Raw genomic sequence first — 23,676 nt, 5'->3', positions numbered from 1 at the left:
AATAGCCTGCGATTCCCCCCAATCCATTTTACTGTGCTGCACCAATGGGATACTCTGAATGAAAGTGCTGCAGAACGCTCAAAGGGCGGCTTTACCTGAAGCCTCCTACTGAATCTCTAAAGCCGAAACATGTCAATGAATGCAAACCTTCCATGCCCAAAGAGTTAAAGCAGCTCGAAAAATCACAAACGAAGCTTGGTACAAATAACATGAAGGCAAAACATCACCTTAATGTCAAGCTGTCAAACTATTAATTAGCCTGAGTCAGCACATATTAAGGTCTGTGACTGCAGCACTCTAACCGGAAAATCAAAGTAGTCCCTGAGCAGAACTAGCCTGCTTAATCAATTTTACAGTGTATGATTTTGCACTACTCATTTGTTCAGGATTTCTTATGGCTTTATTAACTCTTTTCCTGAACCTCCGCCTCACGTCCTGCCTCCAAGTTTTTTTTGGGGGGGTGGGGGGGGGGGGAAGGGGGGTGGGGGGCGTCATAAAATAATCATCCTTTCTTTAATTGGAAGCTGCAGAGGCCATACAGATTCTCCCAACGATCTCCCAAAACCTGATGTTCTCTTACCAGAATTTTATGCAACTGAAAGAAGTGGTGCAAAAAGAGACGAGTTTCAAGGAGACTAGCCCCCATCCAATACAATTGAGGTAACTCTTCAACCTAGTTTCAGAAATCAGACTTGGATCTCTGCCATAACCCTACCGAAATGCCAACTCTGCACCACTGCAATTTACAAAACTTCATCACAGGTTTGAAGTTGTATACATAAAAGGAGTATTTCAGCACTGAAGGCAGACGTGCCCCATGTTCAACAGTGAAGGGGTGAAATCGGCCATCTTGAATAGTGCATCATACTATTAACATCGCTTCACTTCACTTTCCAAGAGATTCATATCAAATGAAAAAAAGAACTATTTGCCGTCGTTGGAGTCTCCAGCCTTCTGCACGAAATTACGTTTTCCCTGCAGAGCCAAGCAACATGTCCAAAAAGCCCTGAAGTGCAAGCTTGTTGCTTTACTAGGAATGCGGATCATTGTATTAAGACGAAGGGTGCCTTTAACAACCTACATACCTGCTCCCCCACTGCAGACTCTCACGTTCTTGAACAAGCAGGAGGTATTAATCTACACTGACGAGAAAATTAGACACTGTCAGGATGAACTGTATTCAGGGTTGGGGTGGTTCTGCCACAAGCACAACTAAACACCACCTGGAGAGGTAGAACTATGCTTAAGTGGGGATTTCAAGTTCTTTGCAATATACTGCAGTTAGGCGAGTTTTACCTGTACATGTTTTTATTTGCTCCCTGTATATTCTTGCTCAACGAAGTTTGCACATTTGCCTTAAACGTTTATGTAGACAAACGGGATCACCACAAAAACAAGTGGAGCACACAGTGTAATGCAGTATTGTATAAAATAGCATTCAAGCAAGACAAAGGACATGCATGGTTGGTTAGGAAAAGAACTTGCAAAAGGAAAATACATTTAAAACAAGCATTTACAATGCAAAGGTTTCGCCTTTGGAAAAGTTTGAGCTATTGGCATTGTAAATGACAAAATTTGTATTTATGTGTTGGTTTTGAAAACAGATAAATAAATGGCATTGTCTTTTACATTGCTAATAGCTCTAACTTTTCCAAAGGCGAAACCGTTGCATTGTAAATGCTTGTTCTAGTTTGCTGCCATATTCCTAATTCTAAAGCACGTTTCAGGCATCATACGGATACATCACACTTGTCCCCTACTTAATGCTTAGAGGCAGTAGTTCATTTTCAGGCTAGTCATTGAGCCATGTTTGACCTAACTTCTCTATCAAATGTTAAATTGCTGAAGCAATTTGATAATGCCTAACAGCTCCAAGAGATATTAGCCTTCATCCATTGGAAACAGAGGCATATAGATCATCTAAAGCAACTACATATTCGTGTTGAGGCATTTCTGGAGAACATATGTTGGGAAGTGCAAGCCATCTCCTAATTGCCATTGATGAGACATCAAATTTAGGGCCCAATTACGATTTTGGTGGTGTAGGAGTGGGCTGCCACGCCAGCATCCCGCTCCCACACTGCCGAAGGCGTCCACACACCACCTGCCAGATTATGAGTTTCCTTGTGGTCTGGTCAACAGTGCTTTGGTGGTCCTGCTGCGGTACAGTTCTAAGGCTCATGTGTGAGCCTTGGAACTTCAGCACCGAGGGAGCGCCAAAGACTGTTCCTTCACGGCATGCGCTGTGCAATCCATGCAGAAACTGGGGGGCACCCTTACTTTCCTGACAGTGCCACACTTTTCATGGCCGGCTCACCGCCATGAAAAGTGTGGAGGTTTGGAACGTCGTAACATTCTTGGAGGTTCACAACAGCACCACCATCATATTGCTGCCCCACACCTCTATGCCACCGGATTATAGGTGCAGTGGTCCTGTGGCAATGGGACCGCTGCACTTATAATGTGGCAGTACCGGCCACCCTACTGCAAGTTCCGCAGGACTGACGGGCTCGTATTCGCCCCTTAGTGTTCTGTCCATAATCTAAACATTTTGAGTTACATTTGCTTTTAGGGGTGTATATTTGATTGTTTTTCAACTATTTGAGGGAGTTTTTAAAATGTTTGTAAGAGAATTGTGTTTTACCAAGAAAGCCACACATCAGCTTCATATTATATTTCATATGTTTTTGGACAGCAACCTTTGGTGACCCACTTGCTTCACTGGACACAAACGATACCACTTTTAGCATTTTTTTTTCCAACTGCATTGGTCCCAACTACAGGTTGGTTCATTGAGCTGCTCCTTTTGTGGGATACCCTCTTGTCATCTAGACACACCTATTTGGGCTTCCTCCTGTTTCCTGGAATTTTTTTCACGGCCGTAGTAATGGACTATTAGATATAACTATTAAATAGGTCCAGCAGGCATAAAACCATTTTATTACAGAAACGAAGCATTGTTTGCTTTAGTGCCAAAAGAACAAAAGGCTAAAGAATTCTTGAAATATTCAGGTACAGGTCAAATTCTACAACTCGATACTGAAATGTAGCCTCTGGACAGTTGATCTTAAAATAGAAAACAGGAGGTGGTACTTTAAGGGATGTGAAAGACTCTTGGATGTTAATTTTCTGGGTTGATTTGGTTAAAATAGAGATCGTTTCTGTTTTTTTATTGCTGTCTGTCTACACTGGGTCGTATACTTGCATACTTGTTTAAGAAAATAAAACATTGATCACTGTTTTAATGGGAAGTAAATTAGACATACCATGCATTTAAATTACTATTATGATGCTTGCTGGTATTATCTGATCTTATTTTGTATTACTCAGTCGCCTTTCGCAATATGATTTCCCAAATAATACATTTTCAAACCTTACTGTCAATACATTGGTTTTATTCTGCTGTAAGAAATTAAGAAAAGTGTTCTGGTAAAAGTTCATAAACTCTCGATATTACAATGTAAATGGAAGCCAAACAAGAAATAATTTGTGCAAGGGTGTTTATATGCAAGTATCTCAATATCCACTAAGATTCCTGTGACACAGATTGAATCTGATATCAAAAATATACCAGTTCTCCTAGAGACATGTGGAACATAAACTGCCACTGCGATCCCTTTACATTCAACTCCATAAGAAGTGAATTCCTTCCCCACATTACATCGTATTCTACAAAATAGTTAAAAACTGGATCGAGATGTGCCAGTCTGATCATTGACATGGACCTATTTCCCATAATTATGATGCAATCTTGGTTCTGGTTCCCGTTCCAACCTGTTATAGAGTTACTTATTCTGAAAATTCTTCTCTTTCCTTCTTCAATGAAAACGCACCCGCACTCACCGACTGTCTTCTGGCGGGGCTCTCCTCCTCACACGGGAGCCTTGCTCCCTGCAGCACTCCTCCGGCGGTCGCTTTGGGGCCGCGGGCGGGGTTCCTCTCCTCCTGGGCTCTCCTAGATGCAGCAGGGCTCCCTCGCATCACGGGAGCCCTGCAAACCGGCCACCATGCTTCTTTCTTCCCCCCGGGCTGCGGGGGCGGGCACTTCCGGCCGGCCGCGCTGGGATTGGCCGGCCGGCCAACCACTTCCGGGTCGCTGCGGGCAGCGCAGCGGCCCTTCTCCTTAGGTAGGCAGGCGCTGATTTTTACGGGCAAATGCCGGGTGGGCACCGGCTCTAGATAACAATCAATCGGGAGTGGACACGGACGGCGGGAGGGGACACGGACGGCGGGAGGGGGCGGGAGAGGACACGGACGGCGGGAGGGGGCGGGAGAGGACACGGACGGCGGGAGGGGGCGGGAGAGGACACGGACGGCGGGAAACGTGCACAGGACAGCGAGGGGGGGGCGGAAATGGACATCGCATCAGTGAAAGGGGAGGGAACGGGAAAAAACGTAACTCCGCCCTGGGAAAAAATCTCGGGAACGCCCCCGAATCTGGTCCGGTCTTGACGGACAGATCTCTGTTCCAATGGCTAGCCTCCATTTATGGAGCTAGCCAATGGGACAGGGGGGCGTATTCCATTCTCCTTACTGGAAATCAAGAGATTTCTCTGGAGGCGGAGCTAAGAGCTCCGCCCTCCAGCGAAACCTAAAAAGGATAGCGGAGCTAAAACAAATATCGTGGTAAACTGATCTAACAAACCTTATTCTATTTAATTTTGCACATTCAACTCGGTCCTGTAAAACAGGGGGGGAAATGTTTAAGAGCTTCACCTTGGTTCACAAAAGATGTACATGGTTGTGGACGTTCACAGTTGATGGACAAAGTACAATTTGAAAGGAGGCAAACAAAAAACAACGGAGCTGGAACTAGAAAAGAAAAGTGCACAAGAAGATAAACTGGTTGTCTCCTTTCTTCAACATGAGCGCAGAAAAGTCTTCACCACCGGTGACTTGTCTAAATCAGTCGTGGTTTTAGTGAACAGGAGAGGATCAGGTCAATATACCCAGAACGACCTCCCCGGGTCCATCAGTACAGTCCAAAGCATGTTCCAATTTTAGGAAAGAGCGGAAGCTATACCTTTGTAAAGAACACTACATCACGAAGCAGCAACAGTCTACTCAGAACCCAGCAAGCCTTCCAATCACTTGTTAACAGCATCTTCAATCTTATTCCTGTACAGTGGGTCCACAGTTTGAGCTAGATTCTCGGTTTACCAATACCACATTCACACATCCCATATGCAGCACTTTGATAGGTCGCACCTAGCTAGTAAAGTAACTTGCACTATATAAATTAAAAGGCAGGGGATGGTTGAGGACTGTACACGAAGGAAAGTCTAGTGAAGTGCATGGGACATGAAGATCAACTCCACAAAACCCGCCAGCAGCTGGTAACACCAGAAAATAAAAAAAAATACAAGAATGAGAACCATTATAAAAGATGGTATCTAGAAATCTGAGTCTCAGGTATCCAGGGGAGCCAGGCCATGGAAGACATACAAGATTTGTTTGTATGACTAAATAATGCGACATGCAAAGAGCAACTCATTGGACAGTCATTCACGAGCAGAGAAGCTTTAGACGCAATTCAACACCAAGCAAATAAGGAATAGAAACCCCCCTCTAAATTTAGGACAGGATGGCATTTTCAGTCCTGGAAGTGAGCGGGATGACAGCAATTTATGAAAGAACCAGAAAAGGATGCCCAAGGAGGTTTACGGTCCACAGAATCAAGAAGTAGATAATGCAATACAGACATTGTAATCGCATCAGATTTCGATCATGCACACGGGGTATGTACCTAGAAGCACATGCTAGGAGGTGTGGCGGTCTATACATGCCAACCAGCCCTCCTAAAATAGCTTAATTGTGTCCTATCCCTTACTCCTCATTTACCAACCCAATAAATCACAAGCATATGAAAATATTGATAGAATCATTAACAATGGGTGGCACATCCTTCTCTGTTCAAGCAGCCAAACTATGGAACTCTTTACCCCCCCAACATAAGATCCACCGACAACCACCTTATCTTCAGAAAACTACTCAAGATCTGGCTCTTCCCCACATAAGCACCATACGGAAATAGAAATTTACAGCATATTCCTCTGTATATACGCATTTCTTTTCACTATAGAAATGTACCTATCTTTGTGTATTACTTTATAAAACATGTAAAACAATTTTGTTAAGAGAAGAAAAAAGGAAATAATCAATAAATAAAAATCATTTTTGGTCTACATGTACATACTTCTATTGTACATCTAAGTACCTTCCATGTACTTGGATCTGTGTGTGTTACTTTTCTCCTGAAAAAGCCTATCCAATGCACTACCCTATCTCTCATCCTGTGCCTCTATCAATATATTTAATCTAAATATACCTACTTTATGTATCTATATACTTTTAATGTACTTATGGATCTATATACTTATCTTTCTTCTAATTTAGCATTTCCAATGCATTAGCCTATCTCAGCCTATACTTCACTCAATATATCTTCTAGCCCAACCTTCTGACTCCTCTCAAACTTCTTTCTACTACTCCATCTAATGCACTACCCTATCTCTCATCCTATAGATCAATATATCCTCTACATCCACTCCTCATTTATCCCAAACCCCATACCACTACTATGATCGCCAAAATAACCTTTTCTAGACTCTCCTGCTCTACCCCTCCTTGCATCATCCAACACCTCTTTTTACTACACCGATTCCCTAAAACAAACATTTCTAAACTCTCCCCTCTGACTCCTTCCCTCCAAAACTCTTTTACTCATCCAAAAGCCTCTTCCTACTGCTAAGACTTAAAAAAAATCCTTCACTTTTATCCCTCCACTATCCTTTTTCAATAAAAATTAACAGACTAACATGTTTCACTTCTCAAATTCCATATTCAACTATACTAATATACTGCCCAAATAACTGAATAACATATGTACTACGCAAATTACTTCATATTTATACTATACTAATTTTCAACACTAATCCTTTATGGGTTCCGGAGTGGCGTGCTACTCGCCAGAAAAGAGCTTTAACGCCCATCAGGGGTTACAAGTGCTATTTGAATGCAAATCTTTCTTCCCCCTTTTATCCATCCGCTATCCTTCTCACTCCAAGTAACAGACTAATATCCACCACTGAAATTACCTCATATTTCACCATATTAATTCACCACTAATTCTCTATAGGCTCCCTGAATAGTATGCGTCAACAAGCGAGTGATAAATAAATACAAACCTTTGTCCTACTCCATCTTTCTGCTATCATTCCAAATAACTGATTAACCTATCCACCACTTAAAATGTACTTGCATGTTTGACTATACTAATTCAACACTAATCCTCTGTGGGTCCCAGAGTAGCGTGCTACCCGCAGAAAAAGCGCTTAGACGCCTCGTCAGGGGTAGTAAGCGCTATATAAATGCAATTACAATACAATTAAGGTCGGTTTGTAAGTGGGACTGAATAGGCAGCAGAAAGAGGATTCAAGCAGAGCAGAATAAATCCATGGGATGGCTTGTAAATGGCCTGATCGGGCCAAACTGAGAACATTTGAAGGCACTGGACACACAAGGAGCAAGGTCAGCAGATAAGATAACTAGTTTGGATTCCAATTAGTAACAAAGATCATCTAAAGCCACCTGCATGCAGCTGGTCACACCCAAATGGCCCATTTCGAGCTTTTCTTCACCACCAACTTAGTGTGGAAATAAAGCTGGTATCCGAAGTAGTTAACTTGCAAATTCTTCTGGTTTTGCAAATGGTGAAGCATATCTGCTTCTGTTAACAAAGGGAGCTTTGAGAGCCGAGCCCTTTAACAATCATTGTATGTACTTTTTTCCGACTGAGCTCTCCAAAACGAATACCTCAGAGCATGTACGTACCTGTGCTACTGCCGAAGCCAAGTCACCCGGCCAGCTCCAGGGCGGGGAGAGGAAAGGAGCGCATGCAAGCAGATTCGGCACCCTCGGAGTACATTTAGTCATAACAGAACAGCTTAGCATGAGTCACCAGCCCATGGCACAATCTTGGCCATACACAGGTCTTTGTTTTATTTATATTCGTTCAACCAGGGGACAACTGCATGCATCTTTCCTATGAGGCATAGAGTTGGTCATGAAAGTTAACAGAATGTTGCACACACAGCCAAAGTTTGGCATCCAGTAGAACTCGGGATGAACGCACATTTTCCATGTTTTGCTGCTATTAGGGCACAAAAAAACATAAAAGTCAAATCAAAAGCATATTTCACATGCATAGGATATTTTGTTTCACAGATATGAAATCCTTTCTGAGAAATGGAGATTTCATCTAGTCTCGGCTGGATTTCCTTCTCTCTCGGTAATTCGATTCTAAGCTCGACTCCGCATTTAGATAACGCCTGTCGTAAAATACTCGCTACGTTTTATAATTGACCTTAATTAAATTAGAATCCTCTTCATGAAAGGTAAAAAAAAACTGAATGTTCTAATTGCTCGGTGCTCATTCTCAGCGGTGACTTGCAAGCAGCAGCTTCAAAGTCACATTTCTATGAACAGAAATTGTTTAACAAAAATGCAATCCGAAAATACATTATGGTTAGCACGTGCAATATGGTCCAAAATCTGCAAAAATATGTGTGTGTATTACAGAGCTATGCAAACGCCCCTTGCAGCCCTAGTACTCTTGTGCCAGTTACTATATACAGTGCTCTTCAGGCCACTGGTGCCCGCACAAGACGATCTAAATACTTTAGAAAAATGTATATAAGCTAGCGTTTGTCCCAAGCCTCCAAAATAGTGGAAATTGGGTTCATACAACTATAGGAAACATTTTTTTTTGTATAATGAGCCAGATTTTGGTGTTCATTTAGAGGAAAGTTTTTGTTAAACTATTTTTTACGGGTAATGTTATCCAAGAAGATGTCCCAGAGGTTGTACATTTGTCCGACAGTTAGTCATCTTCAGTTACAAATTTGAACCCTGGCATGGTCAACTCACTTTTCAATCCTTCTGATGTAGGTAAATGCTGTACCATTAAATTGGTTAGCAGTAGAGAGTGTGTGAGTGTGTGAGTGTGTGAGTGTGTGAGTGTGTGAGTGTGTGAGTGTGTGAGTGTGTGAGTGTGTGAGTGTGTGAGTGTGTGAGTGTGTGAGTGTGTGAGTGTGTGAGTGTGTGAGTGTGTGAGTGTGTGAGTGTGTGTGAGTGTGTGTGAGTGTGTGAGTGTGTGTGAGTGTGTGTGAGTGTGTGTGAGTGTGTGTGAGTGTGTGAGTGTGTGAGTGTGTGAGAGTGTGTGAGAGTGTGTGAGAGTGTGTGAGAGTGTGTGAGAGTGTGTGAGAGTGTGTGAGAGTGTGTGAGAGTGTGTGAGAGTGTGTGAGTGTGTGTGAGTGTGTGAGTGTGTGTGAGTGTGTGAGTGTGTGAGTGTGTGAGTGTGTGAGTGTGTGAGTGTGTGAGTGTGTGTGAGTGTGTGAGTGTGTGAGTGTGTGTGTGTCACACACACACACACCCCCCTTAGAAGATCAATTTTTGTAACTTCATTTACTTGTGCTAAAATTACATTCATACTGGACTGCAAATAGTAACGATCAAGAAACCTGTTGCCCAAAAATATGTCAACTAAATTAGGGGTGGAGTAAGTCAGCTACATGCAGGAACAACCCGTGAAGCAGACATGTTTTGACTTGTTGACCTAATGACTTTGCCCAACACCTAGAGAACACTAATCTACTTGACCCACACCAGTCAGGGTTCAGAAAGGGCTGCAGCACTGAAACCGCAATCCTAAGTGTCCTAGATGATCTCCACATGTCACACGACTCCAACCAATGTAGCCTTCTCATCCTCCTAGACCTCTCGGCTGCGTTCGACACAGTTGATCATACCCGGCTACTCAATGTCCTCCAGGAGAGAGCGGGCATTGAAAAGACTGTCCTAAAATGGTTCTCCTCTTTTCTCAAGAACCGCACTCAAAGAATAAAAATAAACAGCTTTGAATCTGACCCCCTCCCCATTAGTAGACGAGTTCCACAAGGGTCAGTACTCTCCCCGCAACTTTTCAACATCTACATGGAACCCCTCACCTCACTTCCAAGGAACTCCAACATCCCCTTCCACCTCTACGCGGAAGACGCACAACTGGAAACCTCATCGATCGCAGACTAAACGGTACACTCACGAAGGTCCAAAATTGGCTCTCATCCAACCACCTCAAACTCAATGAAGAAAAAACAGAAGTGCTTCTCATCTCGAATAAAGATGAAAACCCCCAAATAGTAGAATGGCTCAAAGCCTTAAACGCCCTCAATGTTTCTCTTGTGCCAACGGACTCCGCAAAATCCCTAGGGATTACGCTCGACACCAAACTGGACATGAAAAAAACATCTCAAAAACCACCAAAAGTGCGTTCCTTAACCTGAAACTTCTTAACAAAATCAAACCCTTCCGCCCCCCAAAAGATTTGAAACAGGCCGCTCAGGAACTGGGGCTCTCCAGAATTGACTATGGCATCACAGCTCTGACTGGAACAGCCAAATCTCACCTGGGAACTCTTACCTCCACCCTCAATGCCGCAGCAAGAATTGTCACAGGAACAAAGAAATATGAGCACATCTCACTGGCACTCAAGGAACTGAAGTGGCTCCCTATAGACCAATGAGCCAGTTTCCGCACAGCTTGCCTCACTCACAAAGCCCTGCATACAGGCAAACCAGAATATCTGGCCACCAAACTAAAAAAGTAAGGTCAGTCCAGGAACCTCAGAAGCTCCAACACGCTCCTACTCATCCCTCTGAAATCACAGGAACACAAAACCTCAAATAGATCATTTGCAGGTAATGCTCCCAGGATCTGGAACTCCATTCCCCCCCCCCCCCCATATCAGAATGACCGCCTCCTTCCCGAAATTCAAGATGCTACTCAAAGCCCTCTTCCTTGAGAGCTCTGGATCGCAACGAGAACCCCCACGGCAGACTGAAAGACCGCTTTCTCTTTGAACCCAGATCCAGTTGATGCGCTCCTGATCTCCATCCCGTAGTGCGCTCAAGTTGATGTTGTGCAGACTTTACTTCCCGCATGTGTTCCTTGCTCTTGTTTTTCCGTCCACATTTTCCTTTGTTGCATATCTGTATTTGCCGTGAAGCGCTCGGATACTCTCGGGTCCAGTTAGCGCTATACAAAACTTCAATAAATAAAAAATAAAAAATGTTTTTTGCAATTGCTGTACAACATCGAAGGGGGGGGGGGGGGGGACACAAAAAAGGCATAACATAGTAGCATCCTTCTTTATGATTCACACACATCAATGGAATGATGCGGATACTATTTTATTTTTATAATTACTGATCCAAGATGGCAGGGCCACTTAGTTGAGTAAATAGAGCAAAAGTGCTTCAGGTGATGTAGAGCGGACCAGCAATAAATGGCTGTGAGGTTGGGAGACAAGCGAGTGCACAGAAGCAACAGGGAGTGTGTAAGGGAGCAATGGAAGAGCGCAAAAGTTTTCTTTGGAGTGAGGAGGGACCTGGAAAAAAATGGCAACTGCTGGCCCCTCACAAAAAAAAAAACCCACAAACATTCAAACGAATGCATTTCTTTTGTTTTTGAAGACCACGAGAAGGGGGAGGGGGTGATGGAGCAAGTGGGGTGTCGGGTGAAAGGTAAGCAATGTAGAGAGGGTAATTGAGGGGTGGGTTAGCAGCACAAAAGACATAGCAAGAAAACACAGACTCTTGTGGATTGTTTAACAAAAGAAAAAAGTAACCTGCCACCCGCCTCCAAATGAAAGCAGTGGAAGGATACACGCCAGCTAATCAAAATGTTGATAAAGAGGATATGCTCCAGTGGCAGGGACGACATGAAGAGGAAGGCAAGACACTGAATAAGAAGAAAGCAAATGAGGGACAATGAAGCCAATGAACGGTAAGCAATGGGTGACTATGTGGACTAAGATTTTGGTTTGGTGCCTTCCGGTAGGAGAGATCTAAAAAAGTATGTGTACATTTCAAAAATAGTCACTTTTGAAATAAATGTTCTATGTTATCATAGATAGATATTCTTAGATTCATAGTAAAAAGGTACAAAAAATAAAGTTGATTCCTTATTTGTATTCTTCAAGCAACTGAATTCCCTTAAAGCCAAGGAACTTTAAATATTGGAATTGTTGGATTTCCACCATGTAACCCTCAGCATAAGTAACATTAATCAAATAGGATTATAAATAAGCAAAGGTGGAGAAGAGGCGAAGGCTGTGTTACATACACACCCATGGTTTACAACACACAATAATGGCTGCTAACAGAACATACATGTTCCTCACACATCTGCAGCTAGTGACAGTGCAGGGGCCAGGTCTTGTTTTTTTTTTTTAGCAGATCTATGTGATGCAGAGCTCCAAAGAACCACAATTAGAACATATGCATAAAATTCCAGTCTGCCAAAAACTAATACGAAGACCATAAAAGTAATTGTTTAGGCATGTAGGATATATTTTTGTTCCATGCCAGTGAAACAAATCTGGCTCAAAACAAATGTTCTTTAGAGCAACTGTGCTAATTAGCACACAATCACACATTTACTACTGCACTGCAAAGGTCAAATTTGATGTTCCCAGAGACCAGTTAACTGCCTCACTGGTTGCATGTAACAATGTCTTTACACAGGGGAAACAACTGTTTGAGCAGTCAAAGATAACTTTTATTACCAAAGTGGAGTGGCAAAATGAACCCCTCTGGCGAAAACTCTCTCAACCCTCAATGGTAGGAGTAGACTACACTTAAAAATATTGCAATACAAGAGATCTGGGTATAAAACAATTGTGTAGCTGAGGGGGGGGGGGGGGGAGGAACAAAAAAGGATTCAGTAAATGAAAGGACAAACTATTTGCAAAAGTTTTACTCAAACAGTATTTTCTAAAATTCCTCATTCCCCAGAGTGTTGTTCAAGACCCTACACATGCCATGTATTCCAAGCACCAACAGCTCTCTCCATTGTTGTGTCATTGCTACTCTATGCCCCTTTAAAATGTCCTTTAACAGCTACAGTCGCAAAATATTATTGCGTCATCAGAAAGTATTTGAAACATACTCAAAAGTATCTGCCATCAAAAAACACATAAATCAACTTGGTTTAAAGTTTCAGAACCTATCAGCGCAATATTCTAGTGATATCGCCCCAACATCTACCTCTCTTTTACAGGAATGTAAAAGCTCTATTTAGATTTTTGAACTGAGATGGGTGGGACAAAGTTGCTCTTTGTGCAATCACTTGAAGACAGACAATGTTAAATCAAATAAACAGCTGCTCTGCTCCCAAAATACGCAGCCATCTAGGGTACAGGATTTGTAATTTTATACTAAATATTAAAGAAAACAAAATGCATTTTACTCATTTAGAGGCTCGTATTTTAAGAGGGGCAAAATTATTAGTTTGGTGGTGATCGTGTGCAGCACACAACATTTTTAATTTGCATAGTTTGGGTTTTGTACAGTTCTGTACGCAAGACGTTTCCTGACTAAAACAGAATTTTTTCCCCATTTATTAAAAATCTACCGGAAGCAGGATGCATCAATGGAACTTACTTGTACAGCCATGTCCAGTTTGCTGTCCGTAATTATTCCAAGGCTCCTGTGGGTCTGAGTTTGGCCAGCTGCCACCAGTAGAAGTCCCATCGTGAGGTGTTCTTGCCAGCGATCACTACTTCGGTCGTATCTGTTTTGAGCTTGAGACAGTTGGCTTTCATCCAGTTTGCTATTTCGGTCATGCAAGCGGTTAACTTCTTTCTTCTATTAGGGGTCTGGTCCAAGAGGGTGGGAAAACTATTACAACAGCATAGAGAGTCCTGCAGTGCAGCCTTGGGATAATGCAGTAATCCTGCAGGTTTTCTCCGTACGAGCTGCAGAACTGAAACCACTGCAGTCTATTCCAGCACACAGGTTGTAATTCACAGACCGATCAGAATGAAGGCTTACGAGTAATTTTATAAGAGCCCAGTCCCAAAAGATAAGGAGATTTCAAAACTAACGTCGATGGATTTCAGAGCCTGTCTTAGGACAGCAACTCTGAGCTATACTCCAAAACCACCACCCTACCCTTACACAAGTCTTAACTGAACTGCCATTTTTCTCCTGAGTAATACAACTCACTTTGCCAGTGGGTAAATATTTTGCGCCAACATTTAAAATGCAACATATAGTAAATAAGTGAAAGGCAGAGGGGGTCGGACGGTCCAAAAGTCATTTTTTCATACATTAAATACAAAGACCACCTGAAAAACAAACCTAGCACATTCACCGGTCTTTGCTAAAACTGACTCGACTGAGCAAGGCTTACTACAGGAAACCACTGCCCTTAACAAGGAGGCGACAGGTCAACGGTTTCTAGCTGGCATCCGCGCTGCAGAAAGTGGTTTGCACGGATTACAGAAGGCAACACCTGGTCCCGATTCAGAAGCAATGAGGGCAGTAAACCGAGGCATGCAGGAAAGGGGAGTCAAGTGCGCGCATAAAACACACATTATGACCCCTACTGGATTCCAAGGGCTCTCTGGTTGCAAAGGCACTGGAGGCAGGAGGGGTGGGGAGCAGCAGAGAGGGCAAAGATTAAAACTCAAATCACAATAAATCTGTGTGCAGTAGTACACGGGTAAGCCCGGTTAGTGCAACTTTCAGCCAAGGCCCGTCTGCTTTCCATCAGCTTCTGGGACGTGAAACGTTCGCGGGCATCTGCTCGTTTTTATGCTTCCTTGGAACAGACGGTCTGCTAGGTTTTATACATCATGAAATACAGGCTCACTGCGCTGCCCGCGCTCCAGACGCAGGCGCGCGACTGGCCGTGGCATCAGTTGAAGCCAAAACATTCAGGACTTGCTCCTCGGTCTTCCAAACGCCGAATGAGTGCTCACGGCAAGCCAGCATAGTCATTACTATGCTAAACTCCACATACATAACAAATGTAATAGCTCAGTTAGGCACGAAGGTAACCGTGCAACTTATCCATGATGCCAGGTTACTTTGGAGAGGGTGTGAAGGGGGGGGGGGGGAGGAGAGGCTAGCTTGGTCATGGTGGCGAGGGCCCTAGTGCACGGAAGAGAATGCTGCCTCCCCCCTCCCCGTGTGCAGTGATAATCCAGGTTCTGTGGAGTCCGGGCCTCTGGCCCCCGAAGTCACTTAACTTGCTGCACCAATGGTGGCTACGCCGTGGAAGCTCACACACCCACCTATTCCCCATCAAGGCTCCTCAAATAACTTTAAGGTTGTTCGCTCAAGGTGGGAAGACCCTCTGTTACCCCATGTTTAATAACCTGGGTTCCGTGGTATTCCAGCTACTGGAAAGACTTCAGTTCACTGTGAACTGCGTGTCTGGTTTTTATTTTTAAGTAAAATTGGTGTTTGAACTACAAGAAAAAGCGTGGAAGAAATCAAGTTAAAGGCGGAAAGGTGGATTTGAAAGCAAAACAACTGTCAAAAGGCCTAAAGCATAAGCACTTAACAATACAATATATTATGCTTCCTCGACAGGTTTTCATCCAAGTTCTGCTTTCGCCTGTTCTCGAACCCCACCCAAGGACAGCTGCAGAGCTTTTACTGTACAAACAAAACAATCTAGGCTACATTCTTTGTTTAGTTCCAACCATTTTCATCAAACAATATAGCGAGAAAGAAACTGAATATATCAGCTGTGAGGTGCAGTTGGAAATGTCGCTCATCTATACACCAGAACACTGAAATATTGCCCGCTAACAAGGATTTCTGCACCAGAGGTAGGTGAAACAAATTTCCTGTAGTAGGAAAGGGTTCCATTGCAACAGATTAGTAAATGTACATGTAGATTGTGAAAGAAGGCCAATGCACTGATGTTCCCGGAATGGTAACGGAAGCTGGCAGACTTGGCTGCTCGTTTAGAGGGAGAAAGGTCAGGGAGATAAAGTAGGAGGAACACTGCAGGTAAAAGGTGTGTAAATAAAGTGAAAGGCCCATGGACATTTCACAAGTAAGTGCTGCCCCAAGGCTCCGAATGCCAAAAGCGCCATACTGCCATAAATAACTTGGATAAGTGTGCAAATGTAGAGTGCCTCCCTGTAGACGGATATCTGACTTCCATAGTTAGTGTGCCATACAGATTTAAGCGGTAAGGACCTAAATACTGGTTTTTAATTGTACCACTTAACAAGTGTTCTCAAACATTCTATTTGCTGCGTCGAGTCCCCCTAGAATAACTCTAGGACCCGAGATATCACCTCGCCCCCCCCATGCATAATGGTCAGTAATCGTGCACTGTGTTATACAACAGCAACAGAGGAAGTGAATCCACCGATAAGCAAAGTGGGGTATTTTAGAGCTAAAATGGACTATCAGTTGCCACGGGACAACTTCAAGGTCAAGGAAACGTGATAAACGTCTGAATATGATGGACGGAAGTTTCTTTTAGAAAATATTTAAGCGAAGGAAAAAAGTACCCACAAGCAGCATCTAAATCAAAAGCTTGGTCAGATGGCAATTTTCAGGAAAAAGAAGCAAGAATTCTCAGAGTCTGCATTACACCAAGTTATCTGGTATGGGGATGAACTGCAAATAGTGAACAAAAGTTTATTTTTAACAGTAGAAATCTCCAACAGAAGCACGAGCTAGAGGTCTTATGAGCAGACACTGCAGCGGAGAAATCTAGATCAGAAAAAAGCCTGCATGATTAAATCCAGTCTATTACTTTACTGATGATCCAGCAACCAAATAGATCGCAAAATGAGAAATCTATCCAACCTTCTAACACCCTACCCTCACCATTAACCCCCGTGATGTTGATAACCAACAATTTAATATATCGTCCTCCAATTCGATTTCAATACGCTGTGTGGGAAACTGGGGTGAAGTGGGGGGGCAAGCCAGAGTAGGCTTTGTAGACTATGCTCCTTGGATGTGGAAGACCATTAAAACATAGTAGGCGTTTGTCGGGTTTCTTATGTCCATGCACTCCATAGTTAAAAAGACTCTTCCAGCACAAGGTGGCAGATGCAATTCAATTATGATGGTGAAAGCTCAAGTTCGGCATAAGCAGTAAAATTACAGGGCCTCTTTTTACAACGTTTTAGCACATCCTGATAGTTTAACTCGAAGCCACACTATCTTTGAACCTGGCAAAACGGTTTCATGTCTCATGCTGGTGTTGCTTTGTGAGGAGACTGTAATCGGTTTGCAGAAGCCCAACTGACATTTAGTTTCTGTATCTATAGCTTGTTATTTTTCTTTAGTAGCTTGGAAAACAAATTAAATGTATGCAAGAAAAAAATAGGTATTTAAACTGCTGCCACTTAAGTCTATTCTGATATGCAGCTATTGTCAGCACCAGGCAGGAACGGTACCCACCAGCTGCACCTCTTACTGGTTAGAGACAGCTGTATCTGAAAACTGCCCAGGATACACCACACATCTGTGTGCCAGAATCCAAAATGATAATTGCTGCGGAATATGTACGGGTTGGGGGTGGAGTGTGCATCAGTGTTAATTTTCTGAACCAGAGAGGATGCCCCTAACATGAGCTAAATTACAGTGTCAATATAGATTAGTAGGAGCAACTAATAGGGTGGTGTTTGACCAGGTATTATTGGGATCCTCCTATCCATATGATTTCGGGGTAAATGCTAAAGAACATATATATGTGTATATATGTATATATCTCTATGCCAGATCAAAATAAGTATCTGGTCTCTGGCTCCCATCAGTCACCACTCGGAACCGCCCTTCATCATTTGGGGCCCCGAGGACCAACACTGTACCAGATCTCGGTGTATTGACAGAAAGAAGAGATCTTCCTGTAAGTCTGTATGTGTTGGTATTATGGTGCAAACCATATGTGTTGGTAAGGTAGCTGATGGGGTTGAAGAGAAATCTATAATGCAGTGCAAGAAAAACCAGGAAAAGAATAGGGGTGAATAAAATTGGTTTAAGGAGCAATAATTAATTTATTAGGGTTTAACTCCTAGCACCAATGTTAAAAAATAGCTCAGACAGGGTGAAATTATAACCTGCCTAGTGGTGTGACGTGGTCGACATGTTTCAGCAAACCTGGCTATTAGCCTTGCTTTCTTCAGGACCTATTGGTTACAGCTACTGCAAACGAAACAAACCCAACGTGACAGATAAGTAAAAGAGTAAAAGGTAGTGTAGGAACGACACAGAAAAGTCACCTGAACCTCCAGGTTGTGTCTGTTCCAGACCTCTTCTTACACTCAGCGGCGGGCTGATCAGTAAGAGATAAACACCTCACCTCGCCTGGCTGCGGCTCAGGACTGGTGAAGCACCGCTCTATCCGTCGGTACTTCCTCGCGGCATCTGTGCCGTCTCCCCAGCAGTCCTGAGCCGCAGCCAGGCGAGGTGAGGTGTTTATCTCTTACTGATCAGCCCGCCGCTGAGTGTAAGAAGAGGTCTGGAACAGACACAACCTGGAGGTTCAGGTGACTTTTCTGTGTCGTTCCTACACTACCTTTTACTCTTTTACTTATCTGTCACGTTGGGTTTGTTTCGTTTGCAGTAGCTGTAACCAATAGGTCCTGAAGAAAGCAAGGCTAATAGCCAGGTTTGCTGAAACATGTCGACCACGTCACACCACTAGGCAGGTTATAATTTCACCCTGTCTGAGCTATTTTTTAACATTGGTGCTAGGAGTTAAACCCTAATAAATTAATTATTGCTCCTTAAACCAATTTTATTCACCCCTATTCTTTTCCTGGTTTTTCTTGCACTGCACTATAGATTTCTCTTCAACCCCATCAGCTACCTTACCAACACATATGGTTTGCACCATAATACCAACACATACAGACTTACAGGAAGATCTCTTCTTTCTGTCAATACACCGAGATCTGGTACAGTGTTGGTCCTCGGGGCCCCAAATGATGAAGGGCGGTTCCGAGTGGTGACTGATGGGAGCCAGAGACCAGATACTTATTTTGATCTGGCATAGAGATATATACATATATACACATATATATGTTCTTTAGCATTTACCCCGAAATCATATGGATAGTGGGAGCGCTACACCCGTTCTGTCTTCACTAACTAGCCTGTCTTTTTATTGACCCTCTGGTACTCTGTTGTGAATACTGTTAGTTGGGCTTGTATTCAGAGCTGGTCATTAAACTGCCCATGGGTCCCCCCTTACTGTATGTGTTTTGAAAAAATTATTGGGATCCTACCAGGTAGATACTCTTAAATCAAAAAGGAAATAAGCCAGTTTCAGAGAAAAGTGAACTGTCAGGTGTGTCTTCCTCCCTCTACAATTTACCATCTTGTCACCATGGAGCAGAAGCCATTGGTTTACCTTTGCCAGCTTCCAGTATTAGTGGTGGAAAATTACAGCTAACCTTCAAAACCCTCTAAACCCAATAAGGACTTCGCTTTGTCACCGGTCTTACTCACAGTCCCAGATTCAGAGGATGGTGTGGATACAGAGACGCATACGAAACTGAAACACCACACACACCTGCAACACACAATTCTGCTGTGGCTTAAATGCATGTCATTGCAGTAGCCCAGGTCTTTCTGATACACAGTAAGGCTGCTCTCAGCTACCGAGGCAGGCTTACACAATTCTCTATTTCAACTACTAAGTGCTGACCTGCACACAACACAATATCATCTGCTCCAACTGAGCGGGTCCTACTGCATTTTCATGGACTGTCCATCTGCGGCTTTGTGTATAACTTGAACTTTTCCAGAAACAAACAAGGCAAAAAATATCACAAAGAATTTCAAAAGGAACTAAAACCAGGAGGTGAACGTTCTCCCTAAAACGCCAGTTATACACAATATGAATTCCCTGCGCCTCCCATAGTACACCAAAGCTGTATTAAGCCCATGCAGCACCCATTTACCTTGCCTCCAAACATTCCTTAAACTGCCAAAACAGGGCCACAGAGACTGGGCTCAGATATAGGGTTCCCTCCAAGAAAAAGATATGGGCGATATGATCTGCCCTCGGATATTACCACTGGGGATGCATGCTAACTTTATCTCTGGAGCCTGGAGACATAGGTTCTGATCCATGCTTTTTGGTAAAACAGAGGCAGACACTAACAATATGCAGCACTCACTGTAAAAAGTGGGGCCATTTTCAACAAGGACTCTTCAGTCTACTTTAGCCTCCAAAAAAGGCAGATTGTGGTGGGTAGGACATTGGGCTATATGTAATTGAGCTCGGGAGTGAAGAATACCGACCTTTCACAGGCTATGTTGATTTCTATAGTTCACTAATCACCCGAGAGGTTATTCAGCGCCCACATTCACTGCAAGCAAAGGCACCACTCTCTTGACCCCCAAGGTTTAGCAAATTCTCCACCACAATATATTAATGATGGGACACGGTTGGTTAATTCACACTTAATGGACTCAGAGCTTCGACAGGCCTGGGCCACGGCAATGACATGCATTAAAGCCACAGCATAATTGTGTGTTGTAGGTGTGCGAATGGGTTCGGTTTCTCATGCGTCACTGTATCCACATCACCATCATCTGAATAGGGGGACTGCAAGCAAGACAGGTAGGTGGCAAACTAAGTCCCTATAGTGGAAGGAAAGTTTGGTAGGGTAGCAGCGTACCACTACTGAAATACCGGAAGCCGGCAAAAACAAAATAGTGTCCGAGATCACTGGTTTGCAATTAATCATATCTTCAGAATTCCCTTTTTCCACAGTTGGCAGACAATAGCTAGAGTAACTGTTAACACAGGCCAAAGCCCTACAAATCTTATTTAGCATTAGGCAACTCTATGCAGAGCTGGACAGGCAACCAAGAGCAATGCTAGTTCACCAAGCAAATTTAATGTTCTACAGACAGGACTGCCAGTAAAACGACAGCATATTTCTAATATTAATAGATCTTTTAGCTGTGGAAAAAAGGCAAATATGGTCACATCACAGGTGACTTGCATCATGCAAAAATTGCCATTACGAAGGGCTATCAAGTTGACAGGATTTTCAAGCGGTAATACACCAGGAGGAAACCGTACACAGAAGACCACTTCCAAATCGTACAATTTCTCAAGGCAGATCAAACTTCCTTCTTGTTTTTGCAATACATTTTCTGAACAGAACTAAAAGCACGGTCAAATCTATACCTAAAAAGTAAACACCATTATGTTCAGGAAAGCAGTGGCTGATGAAACGAGGTGGTAAAAAGCAGACTATTCCATAGAATTTGTACTACACGACCACAACACACAACCAGGGTTCCATTATGGAGGATACATGTGGGTATGGGACCAGAAGATGTGAAGGAAAAGCAAGGTTGGCTCGGCTTACTCCTATAAAGCACTTATCGTTTCATTTAATTATTTTGTAGAACAGCGGCCTGTCACTTTCTAGCAACACCACAGAGCTTTACCGTAAGAGGCACCCACCATCCAAAACCAGTGAAAATAGCAAATAAAACCCCAACACAACAGCAAAGTGGAACCATGCCTGTATTAGTGGGATGCTCGAGAGCCATACCCCAAGAAAGTAAAGCAGGTGCCTGAAATCCAATCCAGAGACCTGGGAGCAGTGCCTGGTACAGGTGAATCGTGTTGAAGATACGAGTTGGTCTCCCATTGACAGGAGGTGGCCGCATCGCGGAGAAGAAAGGTAAACAATAAAGATGCCGATATTCCAAGGGTCTTTATCATTATTTAGACAAGAAGAAATAGATGCACAAAGGCACCCGGAGAGGCACAATCATTCTGCATCATAGGGCACTTTGATAGCGATCCACAGCTCTTTAATGCTAAATGTTCGGCTGGGGTATCAAAAGCTGGCTGGGCAGCAGATCATGTTAAGTTCCTGCTCAGACTGCAAAAAGATGTGAATGCAAGCTCGATGGAACACAAATAGCCAGTTATAACCCACCCAAATAATAAAAAAAATAAAAAAATAAAAAAAAACTTATGTTACCATTTAATAAAGCTTGACCTGGCCAATTACAAAAAGTGCATGGATTGTCTTTAAAAACAAAAACAAATACCAACGTACTGCACTGAGTGGTGCTTACAATGACCACTTTTACATACGGTCCATTGAAAGAAAATTCACCAAGTTTAATTGAAGCTGGCACACGTAATGGCCTTTCACGAGCCTCAAACAATGCTTTCCTGCATCCAAATTTAGAATAAAAAGTAGTTTCTACTTTTTATAACTGCAATTTGTATCCTTGAAAAACTGTGGAGTGGCCGGCATGACCTTTCAAGCAGCACGCTTAATCTTTCTGAGAATTTTCCACAGGTAACATATCCTTGTATTAGGTCTTCAATCAACTAATTCCTCTTGTAACGGGTATACAGAGGATAGCACACTGCAGAAAAAGAGAACGGTGGAACCAGAGGTGCGTAAGAGTTCCTTGAATGAGAGATTACCTAAGGGATCAAGTCTCCCTGCGCTGTAGTGCGAATCAGGCAGAAGGTACAGTCATCGGACAGATTTCCAGACAGCTATGCGGTGATAAAAGTCAAGTTCTACTCCAACAAATGATGGACGGAATGCTGAATAAATCATACATTCACCCCCCAGTCAAGAGATCTGGGTGGCTGAAAGACCGAAACCAGTCCTAGGATGCTTGTTTCCAGTCCAGGAAGGACCTGGCCTGGCAGTTCGGGCACGACTGTTCCCATTGTGCACAGAGTCAAGACTGAATTGCATATGGCTGGGTCCAAACTGGAATGGCATTGGGAGCAAAATACAATGGATTGGGGTCCAGATCTTTGTACTGGGGTGAATGTATGACATTGTCCTGCATTCTGTCAATCAATTGTTCTTTTCGCATGTGATAAGTCAAATGGCCTTAGTTATTTTATATACCATCAACGACTTCCCTTTTAGACTCGGTAGAATCATAAGTTCAGCTAGAAAGGGTATGGACAAATTCAACACAATGCATTCCAATCGTAAATTCGGACCACACATGTTTAATTAGTGGCGCACTCAATTAAATTACGCATTGAAAGCACTTTGTAACAGTTAAACATGTAGTCGTGCCTACCCAAAGTACATGCTTAAGGAAGCAGGTGTTGGTGACATTGTACCGCAGTGTAAATCATGGTGGACAATACACAGTGTATCCTCCTGAGAGGAACAGATTTATTGGGCAAGAGCTTTGCCAGGGAGTGGTGATGCTGGTGAAGGCAGGCGTTACTCTATGTGCTATGGGTAGGCAGACTATGCAGTCAGCAAAAAACAGTTAATACAGCTAAGATAGACTGGTTGTCACATTCTTGCCTTGCAACAAGGTTGGCCATTGATGGAAGCAAGGTGGGGAATATAATTCTATAGACTTAGTATGCCTTGAGCAGACGTAATTAGGTGAGACTAGCGAGTGACCATCACCCCGCCTCCCCCACTTGCACAGCCTAAATATCAGTGATTTGTTCCCATAAACTCTCAAAAACACTGAGGCAGGCTGCAGAGTGTCTTTTGCTTGTGTGCATGCGAGGGAAAGGGGCCAGGCTGTACTTTGTGTAAGACTAAGCTAGATATAGCATACGCTGCTATATTCTTCGGTAACCTCAGACACCTGCTCTGTACGTTTTTCCAGTAGGGGTTCTTGCACTGTTGGGGCCAATGCGGTACCTGCTTTTCTTCCTTGCCAAACTGTAAACAAGCATTAGAAATGCAATCGGGCTCGGATTTATTTGAGTTTGAGCTAATGGCATTGTAAATGATAATGTATTTTTGCTAAGTGTTATGGAGTGTGTTAATGTGGTGTGTAGTGGAATTATGTGTGTTAGATTATAATT

At 43.2% G+C, this 23,676-nt stretch overlaps 1 protein-coding gene across 1 annotated transcript in view; it reads right to left on the bottom strand.

Annotated features, from left to right (window-relative positions):
• Positions 1–23,676, bottom strand: part of SDC1 (syndecan 1) — a 135,779-nt gene that overhangs the window by 44,380 nt on the left and 67,723 nt on the right. The gene's annotated exons all lie outside the window — the stretch shown is intronic.

Source organism: Lissotriton helveticus, chromosome 6 (assembly GCF_964261635.1).
Source record: "Lissotriton helveticus chromosome 6, aLisHel1.1, whole genome shotgun sequence".
In the NCBI taxonomy this organism is placed as follows: domain Eukaryota; kingdom Metazoa; phylum Chordata; class Amphibia; order Caudata; family Salamandridae; genus Lissotriton; species Lissotriton helveticus.
Note: the sequence above shows the minus strand (reverse complement) of the source record. Positions and strands in the feature narration are given on the sequence as shown.